The 16,665-nt window shown below is 44.4% G+C and overlaps 1 protein-coding gene across 14 annotated transcripts in view; it reads right to left on the reverse strand.

Moving 5' to 3' along the window:
* The window catches only part of LOC139346894 (sickle tail protein homolog), a 108,073-nt gene that overhangs the window by 53,338 nt on the left and 38,070 nt on the right, over positions 1-16,665 (reverse strand). The window contains exon 1 of one of the 14 annotated variants that reach the window (XM_070986245.1): positions 11,917-12,053. The exons of the other annotated variants lie outside the window; for them this stretch is intronic. The gene's annotated coding sequence lies outside the window, so the exon portion shown is untranslated. Of the gene's footprint in view, positions 1-11,916; positions 12,054-16,665 lie in introns of those variants that run through there. 14 annotated transcript variants of the gene reach the window in all.

Here is a 16,665-nt window from a genome sequence, read left to right on the forward strand (position 1 = left end):
TAGCTGGCTTTTTCTTTCTTTTGGGGAGAACTGATCCTTTAAGCCTGTAGCTGCCTGGGAGTCCATCATCCCTCTGCTGAACTCTGGCCATGTAATGATAATTTCACTGTGGACATCAGCTCTGCCGACACAGTTTTGCTGCAGCCTGTCCATCAGCCTGCAGAGTGTTGCCTCTGCATTGCAACAGGCAGGAAGTCAGAAAAAGTTGAATTCTCAGGCCTCTCTCCAACTGTGTGCTTGTTGATAAGTTATCTCTAATCTGTTTTGGCAAGTTTTCTGTGTCAACAAATTCAAAACAAGTGCACACAGCAGAAACGCACTCCTGATATCAACATGTATACAAAAGCATACACAGGCACACAAGCATATACAGTGAATGGATGACATGGCTGTCTTTGCACAAACACAGGGGGAAGCACCTGCTCTTATTATCATGTGAATATTAGATACAGTAGGACACATTTTAGGACAGATGTACAAGAAGGCGCACATCACAGCAAAGTCTAAAGGAAATTAAAGCAACTTTAGTCCCCTTTGCTGCAGTGAGTCAACTATGCGTTCAGCCTGCACATGGCTTCCATTTAAATATGTCTTTCAATATGCCTGCTCCCTCACAAGTTTATTAAAAAGTGATTGCGCTGCAATTGACTCTCTTCATAGTGATAAGCAGCTTAGGGCCCGGACTTGCCAGCCAGTCAATCATGTCTTCCTCACTTTCCTCTCTGCACTGCGTATCTCTTCCTCTCCCTCCCTTTTCCTCCGCATGCTAGCACAGCGTAACCAGCGTAAACTTAAAGCTTATTACAGCCCAGCAGCTCAGGAATACAACGGAAGTGAAATGCGTTACTGAATCATATAATACCAAATCAGCATTTGTCACACCAAAACTGGCATCAGGCTGAAGAATAAAAGATATTATTTCATATTATGGGTATGTATTATCTTAAAATGTGCCACTCAGTTCTCCTCAAATTGCATTATATTCCCCAAACAGACAAAGCTAAGTGTTTACATCTGTGTGTGTTACGGAGCTGATGAAGCTGAGTGGCTCCAGCCTGCTTTGGAAGAGGTGAGTGCTGCTCGAGCTGATAAGTGATGCAGGTGGTGGAGGGATGTGAAATAGGCCCCGAGGAGGGGGAGCCACTCTGAGAATCCTGGGAACAGTAGTGCCTCTGTCCCAGGCTTTATCTGCGAAACCTGCTGTGTGCTGTCCGTGTGTCCATGGCTGTTTGTCCCGGTATGGATGTGTGTGTATGTGTGTGTGTGGGTCAGTGGGTGGACCGCATCCAAGCTTAAGGCTCTGTGGAGCAGAAGGGGCTGGAAGGTTTGTGAATGTGGACCAGCTTGGCCAGACCTATTCAGAGGGAGGGAGAAAATGCCTTAATGCATAAAGTGTGCATAAACTGTAACAGTGTAGGCTAAGTGCACTCTGTCCCTTCACTGCTCTGTGTAAATATTAATGATCTCTAGTTCAATGCAGGTGATCAACTTGAGGGGAAGAAACAACACAAGCTTTATTATCATCATGTGGTTGTAGCAACCGAAATGTTGCAGCTTTCCCATGGTAGAGAAGGAGAAAAAGTGAGCGCCTGCAAAGTTAAATAGTTTCACCACAGTGGGGCCATGAGGCACAGCCAGGCAGCGATCAGGTCCAGGGTGTATGGATGGCAGAGGAGTGGGAACAATGCAAACCGCACAGCAGTGCCAGTGATCGATTTTACTCACATGAAACCGTTACCTGGCATCATGTTGCCTCCTGGTGTTATTGGCCTCTGTGCTGTAATTTCCTGCAACAGTTGTGAGGAATTTCATATTTTGGACCTAATTTAACATCATACTAAATTGCTCAGCCCCTCCTCCCTGCAGCACAGTGGGCTACTTTAAAGGCCTTTACTATAAACGAGGGGGTGCAACACACCAGGCCAGGCATTGCAAGTCCATATTACAGAGACAACTTAAAATCAATCGCTGCAATCAATATTTTCATATGAACTGTAATTGTCTTGCAAATGAAAAGTCACAGATTTAATGGCCGCAATAGCCAGCGTGGCTATTAACAGCTCTGCCCACCTGTAATAAAAATCTACCCGCTCACAGTGTGTTATGCATGTACTGCACTGATATTTTAGCTGTGCAAAGGGATGGAAAAGGCCACTTTCATGGTCCTTAAAGACAACAATCAAAGCAAATTTAAAATGTCCCACTGGCGTGACCTCCCTGGCTTGAAATGGATGCTTAGCGCTGCATGGTCTGCACCAAAAGAAAGGAAAGTAAAAACTATTCATGTGGACAGGCACAAAGCCCTTCCTTCATGTGCTATTAAGTTAGTTAAATGCTAATGCCCTTAGGGCTAGTTTTATAAGGCTCTCTCCTCGTTGGGAGAGTCAGCTCTGCTTACCCTTTGCTCTGTGGCAGAGGCGGGAATAGGCCTGAAATATATTTGTTTTAGCACAAGTCTAAAAATAACCCCAGGAAAAAGCACACAAGACACAACGACTCCGCGATTTCAGAGGAGGGAAAGACATTTCCAGAGATCCTACTATTTCAGCCTCAGGAGCTGGCCAGACTCTACCGGCCTGCGAGTTCTCTGATTGGTTATTAATGACATCATCCCCAGGGCCAGTCCTCCTCCCAGCCCGACGATGTCATCAGTGCTGAAGCATCTCAGTGATGTAATGCAGGGAGGGCCATGACAAGCTCTCAAGTAGCACCCCTTATTTTTCCTCTCCTTCCTCCTCTCCCGTTCCTCTCTCCCTCCTTTCCTGCCCATCAGCTGCATCCAGATAAAAATCCCTCACCTGTTTATTAGCGCTCAAATACGGGGCGCAGATTTGCAGTTAAGCCCAGAGCTATTAAGGGCTCTTTTTAAATGGCTTCTTAAAGGACAAGGAGGAATGACAGGAGGAGAGCATTTACATCTGCTAATCCTGTCTGTGTCCTGCAGCTGTAATTAAAATATGGATCAGAGATCATGGCTATTATTTTTTTTTTCCCACAAGGTGTGAGTAAAGCCAGGAAAACCCAGGTGGGCATGACATCATTAAATTGTAGTTATAATCACTGTGGATAAAGAGCCCTTCTGTGTTCTTCGATACACACAACTACAAGACAGAGTGTGATGAGAGCCTTAAACACACACACAACCTTAAACTAACAGAAACAGCGTGCTTAAACGTAAGTTCACCCAAATGTGCAGTCCTACATTTGAGTGTTACGTCACTTTGTTCCCATTTGATTTATTCAGACCATTTCATGTTTTTGGCAAGGCCTCCACATCTGTTTTTTAATCACAATTTGCGAGAGAGTGTGTGTCTGTGTGTGTGTGTACATACGTGTCCTGGGCAGACATCCAGAGCTCAAGCGGATTAGCGAGGGGACTCTACCCTGATCAAAGCAGCACAGAATCCAGCTTACTGGGACATACTGTGTTACACATAACCCCCATGGAAATGATACTGTACATGCTGCACGCCCATAGACCGACAACTGCAGTGCAGCACGGACCCTTTAAAGGGGACAATTTAAGAAATCTTCTTATCATCTCGACAAATGGAAATCAGTGAACTGACACTCAAACGAAGTGCTGTCATCAGGTTTGAAGTGTGCAGCTGCTCCATAGAAACCGTGCCGATTAATAGTCCAAAGAGAATCTATTGGTTGTTTCTGGAAGAGCACAGAGGAGAGATTTCCTCTCAGTGGTGCAGATACAGTTTTGGTTCAGAGTTTACAACAGCACACTAACAAAATGAAGCCCTGTATAAAGCAAAATTCAAACATTCCCAGGGTCTATAAAGCCTAGCTCGTTTAATAGAACATGCCTATCATAAGGAGAATAATGTGTGTAAATTAGTGGGTTTGCAGAATGTAATAAAGTCTGTGGCTGCTATAGCATCTCTCCTTTCTGCTATATATTTGGAAATCAAAAAAAATAAGCAGTTTGAAGAGTTGTTAGTGGTGACAAATCCACAGAGAATTATCACCTGACTCTTTCCCTCAACTCTGAAGTTTCAAGCAGGAGGTTTAACTACATCTTGACAGGCTTTTGTTATAACTTTTGATATTAAAGTCGATGCAAGTGTTGGAACAATGTAAACACAACACGCATACGAGATCAGGGACGCTTTCCAACAATTCACAAAGCCTCGCTGCACATCTGCAGCATTTTCGTGGGTCTGTCACGATTATTGGTCGGCTCTAATTGGGGCACGCTGATACCAAGTAAGACATGCATTATGAATGCACTCCCAGTAAATTCAGATTGAGATAGTGACTGTAATTAAGTCATTCTCCAGCTCCACGGAGAGTCCTCCATCAAACTGTCTGAGCTTGACTGAGAGACCAAATGGGACGTGTCTGAGTCTAATAATAAAAGGCCTCCTCAGCCATGGCTGGGGTCTGTCTGCCTGAGCGGATACCGAGCAGCGTTTGGCTAAATCTACATGAAGCTTTAACACAAATTAACATCTTAATATGTGAATAAGGCATAAAAGGCACATTCCTCCTTTTCAGAGCCTTATTGTTTGACTAGGACAGGCCACATTTAAACACAGCCACACATGCACACCCATGCAGATAGCTGATACAGTACCCCGCTCCTTCCCTCGGCTTCATTATGTACGTAGTGAGATGGTTATTTTGTGATGCCTCTGCGGCTAACCACCGTCATCCACCACCTAATGGCTTTAGCATGTGCCTGGCAGCCCATTGGCTCCGGCGGTCTCAGATCTTAGAGAGCTGAAATGAAGCGGGGCATTGTTGTGCTGCTGCCGGGGAGGACACACACTCTTGTGAAAGGAAAACCTGACGGGAAGGAAACTTCGAAACAAAGTGCTAAGAAAAGGTGATAAAGGGTACAAGGGGACGGAACTGTGTGTCGCTGTGTGGTGAACGTGTGTGTTAAGGGGCTGTTTCCCCTCTTCCTGCCATTATAAAAACTGATGGAAATGTTCAGAAGTTTGTGGAATGTCCTGTGGCCTTGGATTTTAAGGTAGAAGCAGAGTGGGATCTTGGGGGAATGGAAACTCTAAGCAAACCAATTACTAGCCATAGTTTTCCTCCATTTATGGGAAATGTAATGATAGACTGGTAAACCTTAAGACGGCCTCATTATAGATATTATCTGTAAAGGCGAGCTTTAAAATATAATGTTTCTCAACAAGTCTTGTGAAGGAGCTTTTAAGTTAAAAACTCAGACGAAAACCCCGTCACTACTGGGCAAGCTGAGATGGAAAATACCTAAGACCTATTATGATTTTCAACCATAAAGACTAAAATATCACAAAAATATTTTCACAATGGGGACTTATTTAGCTTTTATTAACACTGGCAATAGCACTGAGCCATATTCAGGATGCTGAGGTGAAGCAGAAAGGTGAAAGACTTCCACTCTGACATTGAAAATGTCAGGTTTTACAAGACAGCTTTCATTACTCTGAGGGGAGCCTGGGGGGAACAGCTCACTGGCACAGGTGTGCAGTCTGAACCAGAAGATCTAGAGGTAAAAAAAAAAAAAAGCTACCCCCCCCCCCCCAAGTCTGATTATTTATTAACTGAAAAAGTTCTTCAAAGACAGACGCACATCATAGAATATCAAGTCAGTTCTATTTGTTCAATAGGTTCTTGCCTACATCCCTCTGTGGCATATTCCTCAACTGTTGTCCATGAACACATACATGAGCCACACCATTGCACAGGATGATACGGTCCTTACTCTAGTTTATTTCAGCCCCGTCTCATTCCCAGGGCATCAAATATCAACATTTTATCATGCTCATCGGCTCACAGAGTTCCCAGATGCACCAGGCTTTAAACAAACTGTAATGCACACATAGCAACTGCTCCGTCTGACACAGTGGAAATAGCGACAAAGTCCTTCGAGGGGAGGAGGTCGGCGTAAAGAGTCACGCACAAATCTTTCACCCAGAGATGGGGGTTCGTATCCCGTGTGACACCAAAAGTCAACGGCTTTTCTTAAACCTCATCAAACTGCCAGCGTTTCACAACTGCGACCGTGTGACAACTTTAACCAAGTCCTCGAAAGGCTTTCTAGCAGGAAAGCTTTGGGTGGCACACGCTTTTGATGACCTTGCATAAGAATGTGTTGTTTATCCAGAGTTGATGCCATCCTGGTGCCAGCAAAGACACCAAGTCTGTGACTGAAAATGCCCCCCAGCAAGTACAACTGCACTCCTGTTTGAGAGATGTTTGCTAAAAACGACAGTATCCAGCTGTTCTTAATTATTTAGCCTTAAAAATACATATTCATGGCCAGAGATTTATGTTTTCAGTTGCAATGAATGGGCTGGGAAACTCCTCAAGTACTGAGAGATTGTTGTTGGTTTTGGTCTTTTCATGGGATTTGTTAAGAACAATACTGCCAGCCAGCCTTATCCTTTAATAAGACTAAGAGTCTACTGCTGTGCTGGTGGCTTTGTGAGGCTGTAATGCTCATTGTAAAGAAAAACAAGCCGTTAGATGCATAACTCAAAGTACTGGACAAATTGAAATTTTGGCCTGATGGTGGTGCTTGATGAAAATCAGTCAAGTTACCACAACAATCAACCTGCTGGTGATGCTAGAGTCAGTAGGGTTCATCCTGTGGGGACCATGAATGCCAAAAACATGCCAGTCCTTTAAAAAGTATTTCAGTCTCAACTGAAGCGGTGGACCAATCGACCGACAGACCAGCGCTAACGTGTAGAGCCACAGTGCTAATGTGGCTAAAAATAGCTTTGAAACTGGCATTGCAGCCACAAAACTTCCCAGCCACCGAACGCTTTAGCTATCACGTGTGAAAAAAATCTGTTATCGACTGCAGTGTGGATTTGAAGTTAAGAGGTGTCACACTTCTATAATCCTACTACTACTTAAATAAAGTCCTCAGTAAACAGACTCGATTCTGTGCCTTCACGTATCCATTCACGCTGCAAAAGTGGCAACTCTCTCCTGATATCATTACATTTAGCCTGAAATGTTTTATTTGACGTTCTGCTCTGCCGGGCCTCTTTCCAGTGTTTACATGGTCGAGTCTATTATCAGTACGAGCAGGAAGGAGTTCTTTAAACAGACCAAAACGGGCCATGCACAAGCAGAAGACAGGCTTCCTCAAAACTTCCAGCTCCAGAGCTCAGGTAGCTGCTGTTCCTAGAATAGCCCAGCTTAACAAAAACATCCTGTGTGTCACAGGCTTTGCAGAATATTTTCAGAAATAGGAGTTTTATAATCTCTAGCGTGGCTAAATGAGAGCGCATTGAGTTTGTCAGGCGGAGGGGTAATTATGAAATCATGCCACGATAATGACTCATTAGCAAGCGGTCAATTCGGTCGATAGAGAACATAAAAAAAGCAACATCTAAGGAAAAAGGGCAAGACCAGCAGGTTGTTAAATAGGGCTTGGGACTGAAGTCTCATCCATATTTATTGGGATTAGGCGGCTTTAATACTCAAATGCAGACTTTTCTTAATTAACAACGCTTTATGGGGACAGAAAACCTCGAGTGCTTTCTACGCTTTCAGAGCGAGAGAATGGCGCAAGCACAGTTTTACAAGCCTGACAGATACAGACATTTGTAGATTTGTAGAGACAAATACCGCTCTCATTTTTGCTGGAGCAAAAACATACAACTCCTGTTTCATGTGTACACAAAGCATGTCTGTCAGTGGGCTAAAATAGTCCCGCTATGTTCCTGTGTGTTGCGGGAGGCTCCACGTCAAACCAAATGCTCAAAGGAGCAGACAGATGGGAGAGGCAGAGCGATGTTTACACAGGGAGAGAAGAGCTGGGGGGGTTAATAGCGACTGAAGAGCGTCAGAGCAGTGTCCGCTCGAGCCTCTACCGCCTCTGTCTGAGCCTGTGGGTGGGGAACATTTGTCTTACCCCCTTTCTCACTATTGCCAGAGAAAGAGGTGATGGTCAAACATATGACTTCACTGAATAGGTGGAGTCAATGAAGTGTGTGTGGACGTCAGCGGGGAATAAAGGGTGAGGAAAATGATGGTTTTTAACTTTTATGTCATCGGAATACGACATTCTTAAAAGAATGAAGACTTATTTCCTAGGTTAAAAAAAAAAAAACACTTTTATGACCAATCACCAGATGTTTTACAGCGGTGCGCTTTCTGTTCCCGCCCGTTTGTAACTTAACTTTTCCAACATGCTCCTTGCAGCAGGGGCCTACAGAAAACCTAATTTTATGTCTTGGCAAATTTTCCATTCAGCTCCACCAGCATCCAGCATCACAACAGGAAGCATGATTTCCCTCTGTGGATAATCCTTGTCACAGCAAAGCCTACAGCGACGACTCCAGAAAATGCTGAGGTCTCACATAAGCCTCTACCATCGCCCAACAGCACAGCAATAAAAGACAACACCATCATGTGTACCCGTTTTTTAGAACTCTGCGGGACATTTTTTGCACCCCGAGACGTTGCTTTGAAGCAGAAGTTGCTCTATTCCGCTTTATATTTCTTTCATTCAGACCAATATCAAATGAGAAAGGGAATGGGAAAGAGGGAAAACTGAGGGGACTGAGACTAATGAGTCATTATTCATTAGTGAATCACTGCCTTATTAAATAATTTCCTGCTGGTTTGTCACATTTCTTGTCATTCAAATGTTGACATTAACCGCTGACAGAAAGTAATTTCCCTTGCATCCAAGAGGAACGCGAAAAGTCTACATGTGTAATAGAAATGGCTTATCTTCTGCTCCTACAAAGAGGGGCAAGATAAGGTGTTAAATGCTGCACTGTCTCACCATCATTGCAGGAAAAGATTTTCAAAAAGTGCCTTCAACTGTTCCACAGAAAATGATTTGGCTCGAATGAGGTCAGTTTCCAACGACCAGAAGTCAATTAATGTGACGGAGATTCTGTCTGATTATACCTCGCAATCATCCACGCCTCTATCAGACTCCAGTTGTTTTGACCGTAAGCACAGCTTCTGGTCAAAGCTGCTGAAAATCTTCACAGAAATCAGATATTTGCAGCTAATTGAGAATATAATTTGCCTCAGACAAAATCATCAAGCTTACTGAGCAAATCTGTTAAAGTGTTACCAGCGGTGGACACTTCACTGACCCAGAGAGCTGTGAGGTGACCCTGTGAAGGAAGCAGCTTGTGATCAACTTGGCTGGGATGGAAGAAACAGAAGCGGTTTTAACATTTAACTAGAATTGTTTGCCTCCACCAACCAGTCAGTGACCTTTGACCTTTTAGATCATCACTTCATCATTCTATCCTGGGAGACATTTGTGTGAAATTTTAATAATTAGTGTATGAATTGAGTTATGGCAAGAAACATGTTTTGTGAGGTCGCAGGCCACCAAAATTCAGTTCATCCGTAAGTCCAAGTGGACATTTGTGCCACATTTGACGACATTCCCTCAAGGCCTTGCTGAGATATCACATTCACAGGAATCGGATGGGTAGACAACCTGAAAAAATAATGCCTCCGGCCACGGCTATAGCTTGCACGAAAGGCATAAAATAAAAAAAAAAAAAATCAACATCTCTTTCCAGAATCAGTGTCCCTGCTGCTCTGAATAATTCACACATTCAGCTTAAAGATTTTCATTGGAAAATATGAAACCAGTTGATAATGTGGTCTAAAATTAACATTTGTTTGTGTGTGCACTGCCCCTCTGACACTGCTTAAAGTCACAAGCAAAACATGCATTAGCAGCATTTTCTCTCCCGTTCCTTATTTTTTTTTTGACAAACGCAACCCAACAAGCAAACGCACTTTGGGGAGCTGCGTTCGGTGGCAATGCTTTTCATATCCATAACTCAACCACAAACAGGAGCTGAAATGAAAGCTCTGTAATGAGGTTTGATCAAACCCTGAAGCTCAATGAGACGTGGCGCAAGTTGGCTCGGGGCCCAATGAGGGATGACAGTGCAGACAGCTCGCAGGAGAAACACCTGGTCAGGCCTCGCCCCCGGCCTCGGCGCTGCTCGGCCACATGCCACCGGCCCAGGTGTGTTTCCACCGTGCTCAATGTCCCGTGGCAGCCATCAAACTCCACGGCTCCAGATTTGCATCAGCTTGTACATATGGCTCAGGTTAGTTCTTGATCTCCCGCTCAGATCCAGACATGATCTGTTGTGTCTGGATGCTGACGCAAGAGAGCGGTCCAGCCAGGTAATCAAGTGGTCAAGACGTAACCTTAGTGTCCCATAATGATATCAGACAAATGGAGACATATGGTCAGGAGCTACTGTGTGCCTTGGCTTGTAAAAAACACTGCCAGAATCACAGCGCCTCATATGCTAGCACTTAGACAAATAGCTTGGCTGAACCGAACTGGCAGCGAAAGCAATGCCTTCTAGTTAATAACAGTTTCCTCTGGTCTTGTGAGAAAATTGACAACTTGCTACATCAGCAGAGCACAGAGAGAACTTGTGAGAGACAGTCTAGCGCTGTCAGAGCCAGAACGAGTGATGAAGGATGAGGTTCAGGGGCTCTGGAAGGGGTGCAAGGGTGCAAGCTCGTTTGTCTTTCTGACGAGGCGCTCCTCTCAGACCTGTTTACCTTCCCTCCCAGCAGGGGAACCAAAGTTGATATACTCATTGCTGAAAGAGACACCACAAATCACACCCGTCACCGAGCACCTCACTTGTAAAAAGCAGCTTTACGGAAATGTTGCATACCTGTGTTTGTCCAGAACACAAAAAGCAGGCTAAACCCAAGAAATGGGTAATTAGCGGGCTGCCTAAGGATGCTAAAAAGAACACATTTAACAAGGAAGTGTGTTTTTAACAAGTTTTTTCTGATTATTTATTAGGTTTATCCAGATTTTTGCCGATTTTATGGTGATATAAAAAGACACTTTAAATTGAGTTTGACATTCATATCAAACACATGTGAAATTAACTTTTTCTAAATTTATTTTTCCATTTGCCTGCACTTGGGCAGGCCAGTTTTCTCCAGATGTAAATCTACTCAATGGTGGAAAAGGTTCCAGCAGCATTGGAGAGCTCCAGACAGGAAAATAGGCTTGTTAAGACAGTAAAATACTTAGAATGCTACTTTATTTGCAGCGTGCTGACAAACGGGTGAAATAGTAGTCACTAATAGGCATAGCTCTCAGATAAAAAGAGGTCACTGTTTACTACAGTGTACTGCTCTGCCTGTGAATCTGTGTGACATGCGAGTATCACAGTGTCTTTGAAGCTGCAAACTCACACTGATGTTTCACTTTGAGAGGAGGAATGCAGCATCTCCCCGGTGGGAAAATTTAACAATCCATTTGATCCAGGGAGCAAACAGCACCATACATGGCCAAATCTACAGTACATCTGATCTCCCATCAGCTACTTTCATCTGCAGGTATCATTCCTCTGCGATCTAGAAAGGGGGGGATGCACAGTGGTTGAATTTGAGACGATTAAAGCAACGGCTAGTTCGTGCAGGGACTGTGTTTTGTGAAAGTGACCGTGGTATTTTCAAGTTCAGCCTCTCGTGGTCTGACCCTCACCACTCATCTCCCCCATTAGCTTAATTAGACACAGCTACACACACATTAGATGGTCCCCTTTTTGCGCTGAATGGCTGGCTGCAGTTCAAGGCACCACAAAAACAGCTATGCAAAACAAGCAGCTTTCAGAGCCAGGGGAAACCATCAGCAAACAGCACACACATAAAGAACACTACGCTGAATCCCATTCAAAAACCCTCTGGAATTTAAAATGACATTGCGTGCAATAATAACAAGAAGCCACTCTCTCAAGTCATGCAAGAATATTTGCCTCAGAACACATCAGTTTGAATCAGCAGAGGGAAGAGACAGGGAAGGGAATGGGTGTTGTTTATACTCACATGTATGTGACTGAGCATCTGTGCATTTTTAGGTTCACATCTGTGTGAGAGAGAGGCTGAGTGTGTGTGTGTGTCCTTGTATGAGATGCAGCGACTCACCTTTCTTTTCTGGCTCTCTGCAGCACAGTATGTCCTGATAGGGAAAAAGTCTCCGACGCAACCGGAGTGACACAAACTAACTAACAGACCGTCGCTAACACCGTCGCAGTCCCAAACTTTTTGCTCTCTCCCGGCAGATCTGCACACTTCCCCTGCTCTCCCTCCCTCCCCCTCTCCCTCTCTTACTTCAGCACTTCCTGGGCTGCTGTGTATGCTCCAATCAGGCCATCCAAGGAACTGCCGCTGCCCCCTCCTCTCCCTCAGCCATTGTTTGACGGGGGCTTGTCACATGTAGACGTCTGTGTGTGCGTGTGTGTGTGTTGACCAAGACCCAAAGTCTGGCTCTCCTCGGTCAGGAACAGATGAGTGAGGCAGGAGCAGACTACAAGCTGAAGACAGAGGATGGGAGCGGGAAAAACACATGGAGGGGGCTTCCTGCTTGAGTGTCTTAGACTTTTCCAGGCATGGGGAAAAGGGGGGTAGCAGCGTTGAGTAAGGGTTAGGGGTGTGTCTGGAACTTTCTCTCCAAATCCAGCAGCTTGTTGTTACAAACCGCAATGAGGCTCAGCCCATCGTAGCCCCCAGAGAGCCTCAGAGCTCTGTCTCCAAAACAAGGCGCCTTTCCCATCGTCTGCCAAAACTTTTCACCACGATACCTCAACCCCTTCTCCCAAAGCCCCGGCCTCTAATTCTCTCCCTCTCTAAGCCAGCCAAACACAGCCAGGCCAGCTCCTTCCAGGCTTTGGGGTGAAATAAAGAGGGCGGAGGTGTGAGGTGGGGGTGCAGGGGAGCAAGGTGAAAGGTGACGTGTGGGAGGAGACAGGTTGACAGCAGCACACTGAGCTTTTGTTGGTGTTGTTAACAGTTCCATCATCGCATGATGGCAACACCGTGTGGGTTGTGGAAGGGTTCAGAGCAAAGCAAAGACATTCAGGTGGTATAACTCAAAACACATGTTTTACTTTCAACATAAAGTGTACAAAAGCAAGAAAATATGTTTGGAATTCAGGCGAACTTGTGTGTAGTGGATTAAAATGCTAACACCTCTTCTGGAGGTGGAGACAGTCAGAGGACATTACAATTTGTGCTTGTCTGATTTTTGATGATAAAACTGTTCACAGCAAAGGAATAACTGGGTAACAAGATACAACAAGACTATCTGAACCACTTCATTTGGAGGTAAAACCAAACCTGACAGCACCCGAAATGTTGGAAATAATCCCTGCATGCACAAGTCCAGTAAATTTGATAGGTCAATGGTCCAATGGATGTTTCAAATCTGGTCAAAATCACTGGATACTACAATTCCCATAATGCAACTTGAAGGCATCTTTCATGAGAGCCTCCATTCCTGCTAAACACCCTCATCTTTCAACCTCATGGCCAGTTTGTAATGCAGGCGTTCTGTTAGAAATTTGTTGTCTCCAAGCTCTATTCAAGATAAGAGTTATTTATACTGACTGTACAGCTCTTACTTTAGAGCTCTTCCTCCAGATGACACCGTACAACTGTTTTCACAGGCTGAGGTCTTCTCATGAAACTGAACTTGATGTGTAAAAGTGGAGCTTTAAAGCCTCTAACAGTCTGAGTACTCATAACTTGGCCTGTCTCACTTCTTTTTAGCTTCAATGCTGCATTCCAAGCACTCAACCATCAACTTAGTGAGCACAATACCGCTATTACAGATAAAGATGGTGGTCCAAACCATGAAAATAAGACCCAATTTGTAATAAGCTGTAGTTATCCTTAAATGGAGGCCATCCAAACTTGAAATAAACAAACTAAACCTCTCTCGTCTGACTTCTTATCCACTCTACTCTTTTCTTCTTCTCTCCTCTCCCATAACCTGTCCGTTCTTGTGCCCTGAATGTGATTCATTCAGTTAGTCCGTCAAGCCACACGGCAGACTGGGGTGCCTCCGTGCCAGGTTGGATTCAGGAAACATTCATCTTGTTGTTTAGTCTGGGCACCATGTGTTGGAGCGGGGAGGCCGCTCCCTCCCCTTGTGCACACAAGCACAGAAAACCCCACAATGACAGACACGATGTGGACGTCCACCGCTGCGGCCCATTGTTTAGGGGCTCAGACACAAAAAAACCAAACTTCAAAGCAACAGTTGCTACAAAACAGCAGCAACATGAAAAGAGAAAATGTGCTCTGTCACTCCCTATGCGGCTCAGGTGTGTCAGCATGGCGGCTTTGTGCACCGGCATCCATTTCTTCTGCTGCTTTTATCGCGTGATAAAGAATGAGAAAGAGATGTTGACTCGCAGCGAAGAGTCATTAATGGAGCAGATAACAAGAGGCAGGTGCAGTGAACTGTACACAGGGCAATAACTGTATTGCCGTGCGTATATGAAACTGTATGTGCGTGTGCTCTACGATGTGACAGAGGATACGCCTTGACATCACTTTCTTCCTGCATGAAGGGTATAAACCGAACCCACTTTGACTAATCCTTCAGTGCTAAATCCCTCCATTGCTGAAAAAAGACCCAAACAAATGGAGAGGGGAGACAAAATAAATCAAAACATTTAGGATTTAACAGTGAGGGAGCAGGTGAGGATTACACCTGAAGCCATTCAGTTTGCAGCCTCGGCCTGTGCCAGTCTGCCACCGAGGAGCCGATCCTGCAGTCACACAGTGAATGAGCCACCTGTGCGTCTTGGAAGAGACTGCATAATGTGACTTGAGCAAAGAGAGTGAAATGACAGGCACTTTGCTTTCAGTAACAGCAGATTCAGAAGAAGAGACTCAGTAGCTTCACGGTCTCAAACAGACAGCTAAAAAAAAAAAGTAACTGGGGAAAAAAGTACTGCCAGGCACATATGTAAAATTCAGTAAAGATAAATCGTATCACACCAACATGACAGCTTGTCATGCAGCCACTTCAATCCAGCTGTTGCATTGTTGCCGGATATGATGAACAAGGCTGAATGTCTACGGGGGACGTGCTGATGAAATTCACATAGAAAAGGCATTAAGATTCAGCAGTTATCGCTAAGATAGCTGCGTTTCATGGCCTTTGTGAGTGGATGGGGTTTATTGCAGGTGTAAAAATATATGTACTTCATTAATAAATATAACAGTAAATATAAAAACAGATTTAATACACACAGGAGATGCATAATGTTTCATACTCTCTGTTCTATTTTCATTGTAACACTTATGCTATATTATCAGTCATTCATTATCTGTAGAATTTTTGACAAATACATGAACATGCAAGAAAAATAATCTCCTTAAATTGACATTTTAGTGTGTGAAAGCCCATTTATAATCAGCTTCTCAGTACAATAAACGGAAAAAACGTACAGGTGTAACAGTCAACGGCATTACTGCAGAGTCATTTTCACTTCACTTCACAGACAGTGATGCGCCGGCTCACATTAGGTTTTGGTTTGTAGGGCATCTTTCTCCCAAACTGATATATATAAAAAAAAAGAGGCACCAAAGGCCCTGGCTGCCATCCACCCAGATCCCACTCTAGCCTGTGGACCAAGCTGCCTTTTACATATATTTAGCCTCAAATCATCCAAAGCCCTGGCGAGCTGCTGCTCTCTATTTTAAAGCCAGTTTCATAATCTTCAGCAGGGAGGCTGGAGAGTTTAGCCGATGGCAACAATGGAGCCACTGGTCTAGCATGATCTGTGAGTCAGCGTCGAACACTCCAGATGTGCATAAAGACAAATCTTCCTTAGGTTAAAGACTGTCTGAAGATGAACAAGCGCAGTGTTACAGCCTGTATTTAACCCATCAGAAACACATCTGAGTCTGCAGAGACACCACAGCTCATGCTCATAACTTGATGTAGCAGCTTGGTGAATCTGCCTGCCATTATGGATTTCTGGGGAGGAGAATTTAAACAGCTATTGATTAAATAAATTAATAACAGCCTGAAGTAATGAGAATGTGAAGTGAGAGGTGTGAGATCATGCCCGGGTTGGAGAAGTGAATGTGGCACTATGAGGCCAGACTGATTGTTCTGTGGCTCGCTGGAAGAGTGACAGAAAGGAACAATGAGACATACAGTAACTCATGCAGAGAACATAGCACAGAGGGTCAGGGGGGTCACATGACTGTGTTCCTGTGTGTGTGTCTGCCTGTCTGACTGTTGGTCTCTCCGTCTCTGGGCACACTCACATGCCTGAATACAAGCGGCAGCCTCCGTGAAGATGTGGTTAGACAGATTACATCCTAGAGAGAACGTGAGCGCATCATCCTGTGGTGAAGGCTGCTCAGTGCTGATCAGTCTTCAAGTCGGAAAATCACAGACATGCAAAGCAAAGAACATGACGGCCGAGACTGGGTGAACAAAGCTATCAGAGATTAACAAAGCAGGGGCTGAGAGCCAGTTTCAGAGCCCGCTAGGCTGCCTAAATGCTTGAAAAATGTGCTTGTGATTTGAAGATCACAGGTCTGAATCTCAGACTGAGCAGAAATATTTTACTACAGTAAATCACAAAAGTGCTTCTCTCACTCAGCAGCTCCTGTCAGGCTGCCCTTGAGTAAAGCAAAAAGAATGAAATTATGGAGAGAACAATGCAGACAAAATGCCCTCATTTTGCTTTCCCTACAACCAACACAATGAGAATTATCTTCATGTTTCACAGCTTACAGTTTTAAATATCAGAAGATGGGAGCGTCATGATGGGAATGTGTCTTCCTTTCTTTTTTCTAGTTGATGCTAAGTCTACATGCTAACATTTCTTAAACAATGTTTTTTTTAGTGTTGCAGGAATTTGTTGA

This window comes from Chaetodon trifascialis, chromosome 18 (assembly GCF_039877785.1).
Source record: "Chaetodon trifascialis isolate fChaTrf1 chromosome 18, fChaTrf1.hap1, whole genome shotgun sequence".
Lineage (NCBI taxonomy): Eukaryota > Metazoa > Chordata > Actinopteri > Chaetodontiformes > Chaetodontidae > Chaetodon > Chaetodon trifascialis.